Below are 16,980 nucleotides of genomic sequence, written 5' to 3' on the forward strand. Positions count from 1 at the left end.
TCTTGAAGCCATTTTTGTGACTTCTTCTGCAGCATCATTCCAGAAGGATTCTGGACCTATGAATGGCATTGATCAGTCTTGTTTGTCCATATTATCTGCCTTTTCCTTACCCTTGTGACCTTTGTACCATAGTATCCAGGCTAACGTAACATTGCTAGGATCACCAAGTGTTTAGGGCACACATCACACAATCCCACACTTGTAAGTTAGTTATTGAGTAGATCTTCATATCGTCATGGTGAAATTTGCATCGAAATTGTTTCTGTATATGTATAGAAACAAACAATTTGAAAATATATTTAACTATACAGGATGTTCCAAAAATTCGTGCAAAATGTAGTATGTAATTTAAACAAAATCATTTGTCTTAAGAGTCCATTTCACAAGTAGCAAAATAAGCGTTCGGCATTTAACGTTTTATGTAAAACTGGGTAGGTATTTTTACACAAATGAAGAAGGAAATTAAAGATAGAGGATTATACTATATCCGTATTGTAGCACATTTTAGACAACTCTTTATTTTTAAGATTTTGATGGTCAAACATTAACAAAATATTCCTTGTTTGAACTAAATTTTCTCGAAAATAAAGACATAATTTACAATTCTATTTCGATACGGAAATAGATTGAAGTTTTGTAATTACAGTGATATATAATTTATATGGTTTTGCTCTCTATTTTATGACAAATGCTGAAGCTCTGCGAAACTTAATCAAGCCTTAATGAAAGCACGTGTGTTTAGAATTTTGGTTGTGGCTTAACAAGACAGGGTCGGGCTAAGCCTTAGGCAGATTTCTGAAATATAATATATATTTCCTTCGGCCACACACCCGCTTTGCCCGACCCATGAGAGCGACCCAAATAGTAAAGCGTAATAGACTCTTAATTTTATTTTTATTCAACTCACAAAATTGTATACGACATTCTTAATTCTTAAAGTAAAATGATAGAACTGTTTATTGGATAAAAACTGTATAGAGTTTTTCGGTTACTATCATTATTAACATCATTATACAGAGTGAGTCTTAAATAGGTGCACATATTTTTAGGGGTAGAATATTTCGACCCCAGGAAAACATCTATGAGGTTTTTTTTCTGGAAAAAAATTGAAAACTGTTTAATTCTAAATTAAAAACGTAATATCTTTATAATATGGTAGGTATAGGTATAGATTAAATTTACAAGAAAGAAAACCTACAAAAGATACAACGGTTCCCAAAATTTAACCAGGAATTTTTTTTTAATTTTTTTTTTCAAAGTAATATAACTTGGTTATTTTGGAGTTAGGTATTTGAGACATAGTAAAGAGAAAATATGTTTTTTTATCGATATCTATTAGCCCTGAAACTATCTGCACTTATTTAAGACTCTACTACTTAATACTTAATTACTGACTAACGAAATACAACGTAAATAAAAATATAATAAATAAAATGTATTTTTTCGTTTTTACTAATCACTTTCTGACATAATCTTTTTTTCATTATTTACTTACATTATTAAAATAAATCTTTAAAAAAACTTATAAATAAAATCATTAATTAAACCCCATCCAAAAACGGATAAAGCATAAAATTATTAATTATCAAGAAAAAATACATTATTGACATCTATACTAATATATAAAATCCTTAAGTGACTGACATACTGATTAGTCACGATCCTGCTCAAACCACTCAACGTAAGAAGCTCAATTTTGGCATACAGGTTGATTCTAGGGTGTAGAGGTTCGATAAGAAGGGATTTTTGGAAATTCCAGTTCCAAGAGGGTGAAACCACCTCTAAAATATTACAATACTTTTTATTTAAAAAACGGTCAAGTTTCCGAAAAAACGCTTAAACACGTATATTTTATTTTGTTTTTTACATATTTTAAGATTTTTTAAAAATGTATACAGGGTGTTTCGAAAAATCTGGTCATTGATTAATCACGATCCTGCTTAAAGCGCTTGACGTAAAAAGCTAATTTTTGGAAAACGAATTGACTTTAGGGTGTAGAGGTTCGATAAGAAGGGATTTTTCGAAACTCGAATTCTAAGGGGGTGAAACTAGCCCTCAAATATTAAAATATTTTTTATTTAAAAACCGGTGAGTTTTTCGGAAAAACTTTTAAACACGTATATTTTATTTTGTTGTTTTACATAATTTAAGATTTTTATAAATTTATACAGGGTGTTTCATAAAATATGACCATTGAGTAATTACGATTCTGCTTAAACTGCTTGACGTTTAAAGCTGATTTTGGCAAACGGATTGACTGTGGGGTGTAGAGGTTCGATAATGAGGGGTTTCTCGAATCTCAAATTCCAAGAGGGTGAAACGCTCCTCAAATATTACGATATTTGTTATTTAAAAAACGTTTAGTCTTTCGGGAAAACGTTTGGACAAGCATAATTTATTTGGTTTTTTTACATATTTTGAATTTTTTTATAAAATCATACAGGGTGTTCCAAAAAGTTGGGTAATTTCTTAACCACGATTCTGCTTAAACTGCTTGACGTTAAAAACTTATTTTTGGTAAACGGATTTTTCGAAAGTCAAATTCCAACGAGATGAAACTACCCCTCAAATATTACCAAATTATATAATAATATCGCCATATTGTTTTCTAATGCTGACATAAATGTGAGAAAATTTTATCCAGTTTTTATGTTAATGGAAATTCTTGCTTTGCTTTATCATCACCATTACAAATGATTAATTTGACGCGAACGAAGTCGCTGGTACACGCTATTTTATAATAAAACAGCTTCAAAAAAATAGAATAATGTTACCTATATAAAATAACCTCGAAGATTATAACGTCAAAATATTTTTTCACGTTTTTTTTTTATTGCTGTCATTTCATTTTGCCTAGATCTACGGTTGAAAATATCACAATGGAGTAAAGTTATTACAAACTATATCAAAACAACTCCAATGATGTTCTAATTGAGTTTGTTTCCATTGCCCGTAATTTAAAATTTTTTTAATTACGTTATGAGAGGCTTAAATTTCGAATAATATTTGATCAAGTAATTCTCTTAAAAAATAATTACCAAACTCAATTTGTTCCTTTAAATTTTACATCTTAAACGTAAAACTTTTTACATTTTACATTTACGAGTAATTAATTATGCCGGAAATTAACAAGCTCCAAAGTTTCGGATTATTAGGTGTTTGAGTTAGAACGCGAACAAATTTTATGTTTTGACAAAAATGAAACAAGTCGATCGAAACATTTATAAATACTTTTTTTAAATCTCAATTCTTCTCACTTTTTTTGATATAAGTTTCTTATATTTATAAATTTTAAACTTTAAAATTATTTTAACTCTATATACAAAGTTGTTTTTATTCTTATTAAAAAAAGCTATCTGCAAAAAATACCTTTTTTACAAAAAAGTTACTTTTCAGTCAATACAAAATTGGTTCGATAAAATGACATACCCATTATAAATGTAGATAAACTTAAATAAACGCAACAGAAAACTTAATTTTATTCTAAAAATAGACTAAATAATAAATGAAAACTTTAGTAGTTGTCTAACATTGTTAAAGACAATGAGAGTTAGTATGATGTGTGATAGCAAACGGTGTCTTTTAACTTTTACAAAAATATCAAAAGGAAATGACGTTTGAACTCGTTTTGTTTACACCGGTATATTCTATGTAGCTCCACATTTTGCATCGCTGGCACCTAATCCAACCTTCTTCAGACTTTGTAAAGCTATATAATTCGTTGCAATATATGCAGGAAGCATCATCTTCTTCTATTTCCTGTAAAGCCTCCGTTTCTTCTTAACTGTCACTTTTTACAAGATTTCGTGTAACCCTTTTCCTTTCTGACCTTCTTCTTTCTGTCTCAATTTTATTTTCGTACTTCGCCTTAATTTCTTCTATTTTTCCTGCGTTCTTCTTTTTTTTGATCCTGTAGATGTTTCTTGTTTTTTTTTGGAAATGGAGAAAGCATTGAAAGTGGAATTGTTGTTTTTTTGGCCGGTTTCTCCAGTTTGATCAGTATCGCTATATACGGACCTGCAGTTTGATCGGTATCGGTAGACGGACCTGCAGTTTGATCGGTATTGTTAGATGGGCCTGCAGCTTCGTCTGTTACGTGGAGTTGATCAGTTAACAAACTAGGCATAAAACAGGTGGTCCTGAAACACGTCTGGGTTCAATGGGAATATACCAGTATAAGCAAATCCAGAACACGCTATTGCCGTTGTAGCTGCCTTCACCATAAAGGCCTACAAAGAATAAGTTTATTCTAGAAATTACTAAGAAATAAAATGAACATAAACTAATGTCGTTTTATAGTAACAAATGAACGGTAATGTATTTTATATAACAGATAAACATTTTTTTAAAAATTAAAAAATAATACATAAAAAAAAAGTTTTTTTTGGAAAATCATAAAACAACACTAGAAAATACTCGATAATAAAGGTATTAGAAATATAGATATATAAATTTATGACATACATATATATTAATAATATATATAATATATAATTATATATATATTATAATATAAAAAATAATAAAAATAATTATATATATAAAAATATATTAATATAATATATAAAATATAAATTTGTTCAACTTTTCAACCTATTTTAGATATTCAAATAAAAATTAAAAAAAAAAAGAAAACACATAAGTAGAGATGTAGGCCGCAAATAAGCAAAATCGTGCGTGATATTACACAAATGAGTTGTAGGTTACTCTGTTGTTTCATAGATGGCTCCAATTGTCTTGAAAGGTGCGTTCAGAACTAAAAAACGGTACCTATGTCATTTTATCGACTATGTTATTTTAGGACAGTCTCCCCTACTTGAGTCTTTTGTCGTATCCACTCTATACTTTTACGGTCTCTCTTCGTTATTCCTAGCATATTTCGTTCCATTGAGCGTTATGCGACCTGCAGTTTTCTTATGATGTCCGTCTTAAGTGTCCAGATTTCGCATGCATAGGTCATGCTACTAGTCATAACCTACACATTAGTCGAATGTTTTCTTTTTTAGGTAAAGTGGCATTCTAGATTTTAATAGGATTGAGTTTCTTCCATAAGTACTCCATGCTAATTTAATTCTTTTTAACAACAATTTAATAGCAAGAAACAAAGGAATACAGAATTAATAGCAAGTATATTAGATATATATTTAAATAGTTTTTTTTATAGGAGGATACATACCAGGGGTGGATGGGCAATATGGGAAAACGGGAAAATTCCCGATGGGCCGGTGGGAAGATGGGCCGGTGGGCCGGTCCCGATCAGAGATCAAAAAAAAAGATTGATTTAGCAAAAAATAAATGGTTAATCTTCTAACTAAAGTTACGCAAGGTTTTTAGTAACTGTCTAACTAACTAATCAATTTGCATCAATATAATCGTTAGCTGCTTTTAAACATAAACACCAATTTGTTAAGTAACTATTGTTAGATGTCTTCCTCTGAGACACTTATAATTTTAATAAACATAATTTGTTGTTTGTTGTTCCATTTGAAATGTTTTTATTACACAAGGGTGAGTCTATAAGTGCACCTTATTTGTGCTACTTTGTGCAAATATTTTCAGGGCTTGTAGATATGAATAAAAGAAACATAATTTATTCTCCTTACCGTGTTTCAAATAAGTCCAAAATATTAACCGAGTTATTAAAGTTTGAATTTAAAAAAAACTTATTTATTTTTAAAACTTTTTGTCACCTAAATCTTTCTGTATTTGTATCTCTTTTTGTGCCGTAATATCAAAGATTAAGAAATTATACCGTGGAAAAATTTGCGGTGAACAGAAAGTTATAAAATTTTTCTAAAATATACAGGAAAATTTCAAAGAAAAGGCACGATTTTCAACATCATACATCATAAATCATACATGACGAGGTTACTGCTGTACCAGAAAAGAGAGAATTTCTTTCTACAATCTGTAAGAAAGTATATAATAAATGCCATACATAGTATAATAAATACATATATAATAGGCTAAAAATAATGTATTTCCCGGAGGATTGGGCCAGCTGAGCTGAGTGAATCAGAAAGTCCTAAAGTTTCTCAAAACCGTGATTCAAAATCGTAGCATATTCAAGATCAAATTACCGTTATTGATAATGGAAATAAAACAGTAGAACCCTGTGAAAGTGAGCTATTTTCTAGTAAAAATTAAGATGTTCGACCCGATATTGATCTTTATAAAAACTTTGATCAAGACAATTTCAATATTTTAAAAAAATCGGAGGCAAAAGAGATTTTTTCGCCCGAGCTAAAATCACCCTTACTTGGGGTGATTTGACCCTTACCCAGAGTTTCCTAGAAATGAGTGCAAGTATTTTAGTATATTAAGGGGGGGTAGATTTGGCCAAAAGAAACATTTTTTCTCTTTACCTTTTTTCAAGTAAGTCCAAAATAACCGAGTTATTTTACTTTGAAAATTTAAACAAAAAATGCTTTTTTGTTTAAATTATAAGAACCACTGGATCTTTTCTGTATTTTCTTTCATGTAAATTTAATCTACTACCTATGTTGCCAGATTATCAAGAAATTATGTTTTCTTAACTTAAAACTCAAAAAATTTCTTCAAAAAATTCTAAATTTTCGCAAAAAAAAACTGATAGGCCTGTTTCTGAGGTCGAAATATACTACCAGTTAAAATACTTGCACTTACTTCTGGGACACTATGTATATTAATAAATAAAATATGTTCCTTCGTTATGGTCATTTTGTTTTTGTGGATTCGGGCCGGATGCCTGTTATTCCCGGGCCGGTTTCCACTTCCCCATCCACCCCTGATACATACCCTTGAAAACGTTAGGCATTTTTATCAGTTAATTAAATTTAAAGATTTATGCTTATGAACTATTATTAAATAATAGTTTCTATTCACACAAAAATCTCTCAAAAAAAATCTCTGAACATTTTTTTATTTTCTTTTAAAAATAAACTTTAATGTTTGCGTTGTAAATTAGGAATCTGTCCTATTGAAAATGTAGATCACGAACGGTATCGATTTTTCTCTACCTGGAACTTTTCGGACTCTTCGCATAAATTACCACAACGACTCTAGCAATTGAAATAAATTACGACGTGGTCTAGATGTTTGCCCTATTTTTCGGGAAAAGTCTGAGCGAGATTTCCACGAAACGGAAAATATACCAGACGATGCAGAGCGGCTTCATAAATATGAGTAGTTCCGTCGAGAATGCGATAGAAAAGAAGAACTATCCACGCTTAAGCTTGGAAACAGCGCTTTTAACTTGTGTACAGACGCTAGAAAAGATCTAACATTATCGTTGGGTTTGGTTTCGGTCTAGTTACATACTTTCTGTTTATTAGATTTATTATGAGGCCATTATTCTGTACCTCAAAAATAAGATTATTTCTTTAGAATTATAATGAATAAAGATGCATACCAGAATGTTACCAAAGGAATATAGAAATTTTGTGAAAATATAAAAGTTCCTTAATATTACGTGCAATGCTAATACAAGCACTCTTTTCTTACTTACCAATAAAAACTGGCGCAGTATTGCAGGATCAATATATGTAGGTTTTACAATAAGACTTGACTGATCAATATGTATGTGATTAATAATATAAAGACTTGAAGATCACAAACTCCACATTGTTGCCAGAACGTAAATAATTTATGAGACATTGTAAAAAAAATACTTAATAGAAAATATTAACAAACGGACAATTGTCCTCTTGAACTTAAAACTGAAACCAAATTTCTGGGCTTAATATTTGATGAAAAACTTACTTGGAATGCGCGTACAAAATGCATGTTTAAGGCAAGATCTTGAAGCTTTTTACACAAGCCCCGCAACTAGCCTTGTGCTGAAGCGAGCCCTTTAAATATAGAAGGAGGAAGCTAGCGCAATCCTATTTCACTTCGTCCTTGGCAAATCCTAGCCATATAATGAGAGAGAAACAATGCTATCCCGTCATATGGAAGAACATCTGCCTATATGATAAATAATCAATGAAATCCCTTATGAAAATCCTCCATGGCTAATACCTGAAACTGAAGTAATAATAGATCTGAACAAACTAAAACGTCAAGGCACATCGCCTGAAATATACCAACAAGTTCCAGAAAATACTAGACCAGTACAACAAAAAAATTGTTATTTATACTGATGGCTCCAAAACACAAACTGGTACTGGATGTGCAATTATTACCAACGGCGTAGCTTTCCAATGGACTTTGAGACATGAAGCATCAGCTTTCTTCACAGAACATTTTGCGATCTGGAAAGCCTTATCCTATGTCATCGAGAAATATAATCAAACAAGAGTTTTAATTGTTTCTGACTCTTTAGAGATCGTGTCTAAAATTAATGACATATTTGTTAAGGCAGAAAATATTTAATGCCTTTGACACTGTCACCCCTGATATGTTATCCAATGTGAGGAGGGATTTTATGATCGTTTGGGTTATTGTTTAATAGAAGAGGAGGCACTTTTGAACAATTTTTAAATTTCATTATCCTGTTTTTACCGTTTACCCATTACCTACCTTGACGAACATGGGAAAACGAAGGTCCTTTTCAGGACCACAAATATTTTGATTGAGATAATTGGTAATTTTTTTTTAGATTAAAAAACAAAAGTTGTTAATATAATACCAATTTAAAAGTGTTTTAGTAGTTTTAATACACACTATGATATAAAATTTATTATTATTATAATGTACATTATTAATACTATTGTTCGTTCGAAATGGCATTAAGGCCCAATTGCAACAATGATTTAAACTTTTCTTAAAGATAAGTAGAGCTTAGAATGAGCTGTATTTATATTTACTTTAATATTCACTTTAAATGAGGGAATTTAACTGATACAATTTTTGAATTTGAATTGTTTTTAATGATACTAACAATTTTAGTTCAATTTTTAATAAAATTTATTTAATGTTAATAGAAATCCAAGAGATTTGAAACCTCTTTTAGCGATTTATAACATTCTCAAATGAATTACAGGTGCCCTTATTTTCTATGAAAATCACACAGCTTTTTTCATAGTCGCTGCAGTTGCTATAGCTATAAAAAACTAATTTTTTAAGGTTGAAAATTGCGACGCACGCTAAATGGACTTGATTTTTCGTATGTCTCGAAGTCTGTGGACATTTTTGTATGTCTCGAAGTCTGTGGACCTTTTTGTATGCCTCGATAACATATTGGTGCAGATTATTTTCACCCAAACAAATAATAACCCAAACTATACATTGATGCGGATTGTCTATGAACTCTTTCTGAAGATCACAGAAACCTGAACGCGTAATTCGGTGTTCTTTCGCATCTGTTATAGGTAATTTGTGACTGTGATGTAAATAATTATCTATTTTTCTTGTTGTTTGTTTTTATATCTCTACTTTTTTTATGTTAAGTACGTGTAAGCTATTAAGATCGGAAAAAAAAATTTAATTTCACTCAAAATGAGTTATTTGGATCATAAATGACCTAAATACAAAATATTTCCGTAGCGTCTATTTGTCTGTCCGTCTGTAACACGATAACTCAAAAACCGCTAAACCAATTTCAACCAAATTTGGCACAAAAATACTGTGGCACCCGAGAATCTGGCCATTAGTTTTTGGTGGGGATGGGGGGTTGGTAAGGTTGTATGGGAGGCGGTTAACAATTTTAAAAAATCGTAACTCCAAAATTACAGTAGCTAGCGAAATGCGGTTTTCAATTTAAGATTAGAAATAATATTTGCAACAAAATTTGTAATAGCATCAAAATCAATCAAAGTCGCAGTTTTTGAGGTATTCCGTGCTTCCGTAGTCAGTTTTTGAGAAAATCCGTGTGGAGAACTCCAAACTCCCATCGGCTGCGACCCCAGGTGGCGGATAGGGGAAATAACCGCGGACCAAAATTGGAAAAAATCCTTTACTTTGAAACTAAAAGAACTGCCTACCAACTTTTTATTAACATATTTTAGTATGATCGGCTATACGTGCCTCCGGGCGCCAATTTGATCCGTTGTCACTCAGCTTGAAATGTTTATGTCCTTGTTTATTGTCCTTCTAAGAGTGAACCCCTTGAGGATATTGGAATAGATCCCTGTAATTGCATTGTTAACAATAACGAGTTGTATATGGCTAATGATCCTGGTTATCGACGCCTAAGAAAAAAAATATTAATAAAAAAAATCGTTTATCAAAGACATTGTTTCATAACCCTTATTCACTGAACAAGTTGCGTTATACTATAATGGTTTCTGTTTAAAAGTCAATGCAAAAGAAAAGAAACCGCTTATAACAAAACCAACTTGGAAAAGAATTTCGGTAAGTTCTTGCAGTTGTAACTCTTTCGGGCATTTCCGGCTCTCGAGACCTACAAATTATATGGGTCGGCGTTACGTAGTTGTAAGAGTAACGACGTGATAGTGTCTGTCACAGGGCTGGCTCAGTAGGAAGTAATAAATTTATTATGCGTTTATGTATTACCGTGTAAAGGTTTTAATACGGTACTAATATCTAACTAATAAACTAACACGGTCTCAGGGTCGGACTGGTTATATGTATAGTCAGGGGTGACATTTGACACCCAAGTCCCTGCCTTCGTGAACCCCCCTCTCTTTGGACCTATACTTCATTATTTATTATTAAATAGAAATGAAACAGAAAAAAATGACGGCGAGTTTATCCCCAAACAATGTAATTTAATTTATTTAATAATACGAGAGTTATAGCATTATACATTATAAAACAGTATAAGTATAGATGTTTGTATGTGTGTGGGGAAGTTAATCACCGTAACCTTATATATCTATTATGTCCCCATTTCTTGAGTTATAACTCATCATACAGTCTCAGAGCTTTGACAAAAGCCAGTATCAGAGACGGTTTTACAGATGTTAGTTCTCAATCTCCGATATCAGTCGTACCAATGTTTATGGCGCAAATCGTCTCAGAGCACTCAGAAATGAGGTGTTCTGTGTTTCTCCATTTTCCTCACAGAATTTTCATTCATCGTTGTTTTGCTTTAATCTACTGAACTAACCCCGTGACAATCTGAAGATTGTTCTTACTTAAATCGAGGGAAAATTTTATTTTCTCGGTCGTAAATAGTCAGAAATTTCTGATTTTTCTCGATCGTAAGTAGTTAGAAATTCCTTTTTTTCTCGTTTGTAAGTAGTGAGAAATTTCTGATTTATCTCGGTCGTAAGTAGTGAGAAATTTCTGATTTTCTCGGTCGTAAGTAGTGAAAAATTTATGTTTCTCGGTCATAAATAGTGAGAAAATTTTTATTTTCCTCGATTATAAATAATGAGAAATTCCTGTTTTTTTTCGGTCGTAAGTAGTGAGAGATTTCTGATTTTTCTCGTTCGTAAATAGTGAGAAATTTCTTATTTTTCTCGGTCCTAAGTAGTGAGAAATTTCTTGTTTCTCTCGGTCGTAAGTAGTGAGAAATTTCTTATTTTTCTCAATCGTAAGTAGTGAGAAATTTCTTATTTTTCTCGGTCGTAAATAGTGAGAAATTTTTTATTTTTCTCGGTCGTAAGTAGTGAAAAATTTCTGATTTGTCTCCTTCGTAAATAGTGAGAAATTTCTTATTTTTCTCGGTCGTAAGTAGTCAGAAATTTCTTATTTTTCTCGGTCGTAAGTAGTGAAAAATTTATCTTTCTCGATCATAAATAGTGAGAAATTTTTTATTTTCCTCGGTTATAAATAATGAGAAATTCCTGTTTTTTTTTCGGTCGTAAGTAGTGAGAGATTTCTGATTTTTCTCGTTCGTAAATAGTGAGAAATTTCTTATTTTTCTCGGTCGTAAGTAGTGAGAAATTTCTTATTTTTCTCGGTCGTGAGTAGTGAGAAATTTCTTATTTTTCTCAGTCGTAAGTAGTGAGAAATTTCTTATTTTTCTCGGTCGTAAATAGTGAGAAATTTCTTATATTTCTCGGTCGTAAGTAATGAGAAATTTTCGATTTTTCTCGGTCGTAAGTAGTAAGAAATTTCTGATTTTTCTCCTTCGTAAATAGTGAGAAATTTCTTATTTTTCTCGGTCGTAAGTAGTCAGAAATTTCTTATTTTTCTCGGTCGTAATTAGTGAGAAATTTCTTATTTTTCTCGGTTGTAAGTAGCGAGAAATTTCTTATTTTTCTCGGTCGTAAGTAGTGAGAAACTTTCGATTTTTCTCGGTCGTAAGTAGTGAGAAATTTTCGATTTTTCTCGGTCGTAAGTAGTGGGAAATTTCTGACTTTTCTCGTTCGTAAATAATGAGAAATTTCTTATTTTTCTCGGTTGTAAATAGTGAGAAATTTCTTATTTTTCTCAGTCGTAAGTAGTGAGAAATTTTTGATTTTTCTCGGTCGTAAGTAGTGAGAAATTTCTGATTTTTCTCGGTCGTAAGTAGTTAGAAATTCCTTTTTTTCTCGTTTGTAAGTAGTGAGAAATTTCTGATATTTCTCGGTCATAAGTAGTGAGAAATTTCTGATTTTCTCGGTCGTAAGTAGTGAAAAATTTATTATCTTTCTCGGTCATAAATAGTGAGAAATTTTTGATTTTCCTCGGTCATAAATAATGAGAAATTCCTGTTTTTTTTCGGTCGTAAGTAGTGAGAGATTTCTGATTTTTCTCGTTCGTAAATAGTGAGAAATTTCTTATTTTTCTCGGTCGTAAGTAGTGAGAAATTTCTTATTTTTCTCGGTCGTAAGTAGTGAGAAATTTGTTATCTTTCTCGGTCATAAATAGTGAGAAATTTTTGATTTACCTCAGACATAAATAGTGCGAAATTTCTGGGTTTTTTTCGGTCGTAAGTAGTGAGAAATTTCTGATTTTTCTCGGTCGTAAGTAGTGAGAAATTTCTTATTTTTCTCGGTCGTAAGTAGTGAGAAATTTCTTATTTTTCTCGGTCGTAAGTAGTGAGGAATTTCTAATTTTTTTCGGTCGTTAGTAATAAGAAATTTCTTATTTTTTTCGGTCGTAAGTAGTGAGAAATTTCTTCTAGTGTCTTAGACCGTGGGAGGATTCCCATTCCAGATTACGGATGAAGTCCAGGTTTTTGAGTTCTGCTTTAAGTTGGATTCCACTTGGAAAGCAGAACGGTTCTGGTTCAGCTAGTAGAGTGTTCGCTCCATTCCTAGCTAGATCGTTTGCTTTTTCATTACCCCCCGGTGAGCTGGTGTGAGCTTCATTATCCCTTGGTGAGCTGGCATGTAGAGTAAGACGACTATATTTTCTTTGCCTAATTTGTTCTGCTTCTCTAGGTATTCTTTGACCAACTTAGAATTGATGGTTACTGAGTTGTATGCTTTTAATGCTGCTTGACTATCGTATATATTATACTTGTAGTTATATGTTATATCACTACATATATCTCTTGTATTGAATTAAGCGTTTGTTGTTGAATGAATTTCTCACTAAAACCTCTCAACTGCGACCACAAAGACATATTGTAGCTTAAAGAGACGAAAAAAGATCCGAAGATAACATGGACTGATAAAGAGAGATAAAAACAAAATAAAAAAGGGATCTCACCGAAAAAAGTTAAAACAAAGTAAGCATCTTGATAGGACACCACTTTTTTGTCATTTTCATATAGGATATACCTTGAGCCACTTCTTGGATAGAAATAGATTATTTTTTTTTGTGGAATGGGAATCCGTGTAATTCACTACGATAATTGTCAAAATTTAAAATGCCTTATTTACCCATCCCTGGCTCTGACCGCGTCCCTACGGCCCCCCTTAAATATTTATGCCTTTTGTTCGCGGTTAGCAACTCGCCAAGTCAACGGTGTCCCACTGTCTACAAGACGGCGCGGAGCGGCGGCGGGTAGCCCCGCCGCTAACCGACCGCACGCGGCCACAAATTTACTCCTCCGGCTGTGTCCTGCCGGAATAAAACACCGGCTCCGGCATTGTTTTCGAATCGATAAATTAGCCGACCCGACCCACCGACCGACCGCCACCTCACCAGAACACAAGTAATATTTTAGAGGGTTGCGATTGGGTTGTTGAATGTAGTAGTTGTGGTTCGAAGGCTGGAGGTGTGCCACTGAAGACTTTACATGATTTTTTTTTATTCTTTAATGTTTGTTAATAATGAATATGTCTAAAATAGGAACATCTCAGTTGCTCCACAGTCAAGCAGAGCTAGAGGCACTTTGTTCCACGGAGGTTAATTCAATACTAATATGGATTTGTGTGCGTGCTCTAAATACAGGGTGGCGCCTCTCATACGACGCGGAGACTGCAAGAAGAAGTACAGCTGGTATTGAAATAAAATTTTGTGAGCATATCTAGGTTGATATAGAGCATTTTTTAAAAATGTAGAGAGGTCTACATGGTGTCCCTAAAAAAGTTACACATCAAAGTTGTGTTTTTTGTAATGGAACACCCTATACATTAATTGATTTTCGGATGCTAGAAGAAAAATAAAGGTGAGTTTCATTAGAGAAGTATATGACTAGAATGTAAGGTTTTTGACATATTTAACAAGTTTAAAAAATGAAGAACAAATTTAAAATTTCAATAAATGCTACCTAAATTATAATTTATCCGGTTAGCGTACTATGTAGTTAAAATAACTATTATTGTACTTTAAATCAAATTAAAATTTGACCCGAAAAGTTATACAGGGTAAGAGAAAATTAATATTGAACACTGGTCGCATTTAAAAGCAATTTACTCCTTTATTTTAAATAGAACATCCGGTATATTATTTCCCCAATACTCAATGGAGAATTTAGACATCTTCAAAATACTATTAGGGCTGGCTACCTTTTAAACAACGTTTTATTTAGGTATTTTCATTTTTGTGATTTTCAGTAGATCTTTATTATTTGATAAATCTAGGTGGCTGTGATATACCTTTTGTTAATTTAACAAAAATTAATGTATGTAGAGTAAAATACTCAACGGTAATAAAAAGATACAAGTTAAAAATATATTTTATTATTACAGAATTGAAATTAGATATAAACGTATAATTATGTAACAAAAATTAGCTAGATGAAATAAAATGCTCAAAATTCTTCCATTCCTGTTTGCTGCATAAAATGATACACATTTCAGAAGATCTTTTCATGTTAACAGCCACAATCATTTCTTACATGTTGTCAACAATATTTGGTCAAGTTTTGAAACAACGTCTTTAGCATATCCTGATAAAAAAGTCAAGACTAGATAAATAGAGAGCATTGAAGTATTCTATTCAATGGTGAATGCACACTGCAGTCCCCTACTAATAGAATCATATCAATTTTCTGTGATATAGGATAAGTTTCCATTTTCCGCAAATTTCTGAGAATTATTGTTATTTTAACTGACACAAATCTATAACTAGTTGTTAAAGTTAAACTAATTTGACATCTATGTTAAAGTAACGTCAGACATATTACAGCCACCTAGATTTTATCAAATAATAAAGATCTACTGTCAATAAATCATAAAAATGAAAATATCTAGAAAAATCTTTGTTTGAGGGGTAGGCAACCGTAATAGTATTTTGAAGAGACATTAATTTCCAATTGAATAACGAAATAATATACTGGATGTTCCGTTTAAAATAAAAGAGTATCATGTTTTTAAATGTGGCCAATGTTCAATATTAATATTGTTTTTGGGCCAAGTTATAATTTAATTTAGAGTACAAATATTATTTTAACTACATATTAGGCTGTACCGGGTAAATTCCAATTTAGGTAACTTTTATTGAAATTTAAAATTTGTTCTTCATTTTTAAAAAATATTAGATATGTCAAAAACCTTATATTTTTGCCATATAGATCTACTCTAATGAATCTCGCCTATATTTTTCTGCTAGAATCCGAAAATCAATTAATATATAAGGTGTTCCATTACAAAAAACACAACTTTGATATGTAACTTTTTTTGGGACCGACGTATGAGAGGTGCCGCCCTGTTCACTGGGTGAGAGTAGCAATTTTACGTTGGCCTGGGTCCTAAGGCATGAGGGTAAAATGTAGAATGAGTGGAATTCTGTGGTTTTCGGTATTCTTTTTTAGATTCCTTCCAATCAACGCGATCTTAAAGATCTGTTGTGTCAACCTTTCTTGAGTTATAACTCCTCATACAGTCTATAAGAGGGTACCTGGTATGACGGACAGGATATTCTCATCCGGAATCGTTATACGTCTTGATGCAATTCCCTGGCCACGACACTACAGCCAGGGACAAGATAGTGAGACGCTTCTTAGAGCCAGTCAAAGTGCCAGAGCACTAGTCCTAACCTCTCCCAGAGGAAGGAGCATGAGGGTGACCAAAAATCAGAGGAAATAACGAAACAAAATTTATCAATGTAATTCATAAGCCCGGAATCCCTCTGCTGCGCTGTAAAAGTAGTCAAAAAAATGACTACAAAAAATTGGGTGGTGAACAAATCTTAAAAATGGTGGAGAAATACAGCAGGTCAGAGAGACCTGATAAGCAAAGACAGAAAAACAGTTAAAGAGGTAGGGGGTCTATTTACAGAGCGTTGTAAGCTTAAAAACATCTAAAGTTGAGAGGATTGCCGGTCATTCTGAAGAAAAAACGACATAACTCATTTTATGTCGGTGCAACAGCTTGGGAAATGTGCGCTTTTTTGCACTAAATAATGATAGGTCATTAACAAAGATTCTATTATAAAGGGTTCAGTCTCCAAGTTGCTAGATTTTTTAAAAGGATAGGGCTGGAGAATGTTCCCTAGAGATCAGAAAGAGCGCCATGATAGATATGAAAAGATTGCAGCGAATCTAGTAAGAATAATTATTTATCTATCTGATCATTGATGGAGGGCAATGCTAAATAACTACAGCATATTTCTCGATGGAATACAATTTAGATTAATGTTAGTGGATAAGTTTTAGCCAATCTATATTTCAATGTATTGTCGACAAGTCCGAGTATTGGATATTCAACATATACTAAGTATAAAATAGAATTCGATATCACAATGGGGACATATTATGTGGTAATATTAGCAGTCACGCAATGCGCTTTGGCTTGGCTTCTGCGTAAACTTCGCCACTTCATAGATATCTAGTTT

Source organism: Sitophilus oryzae, unplaced genomic scaffold (assembly GCF_002938485.1).
Source record: "Sitophilus oryzae breed Bouriz unplaced genomic scaffold, Soryzae_2.0 scaffold_136_pilon_pilon, whole genome shotgun sequence".
In the NCBI taxonomy this organism is placed as follows: domain Eukaryota; kingdom Metazoa; phylum Arthropoda; class Insecta; order Coleoptera; family Curculionidae; genus Sitophilus; species Sitophilus oryzae.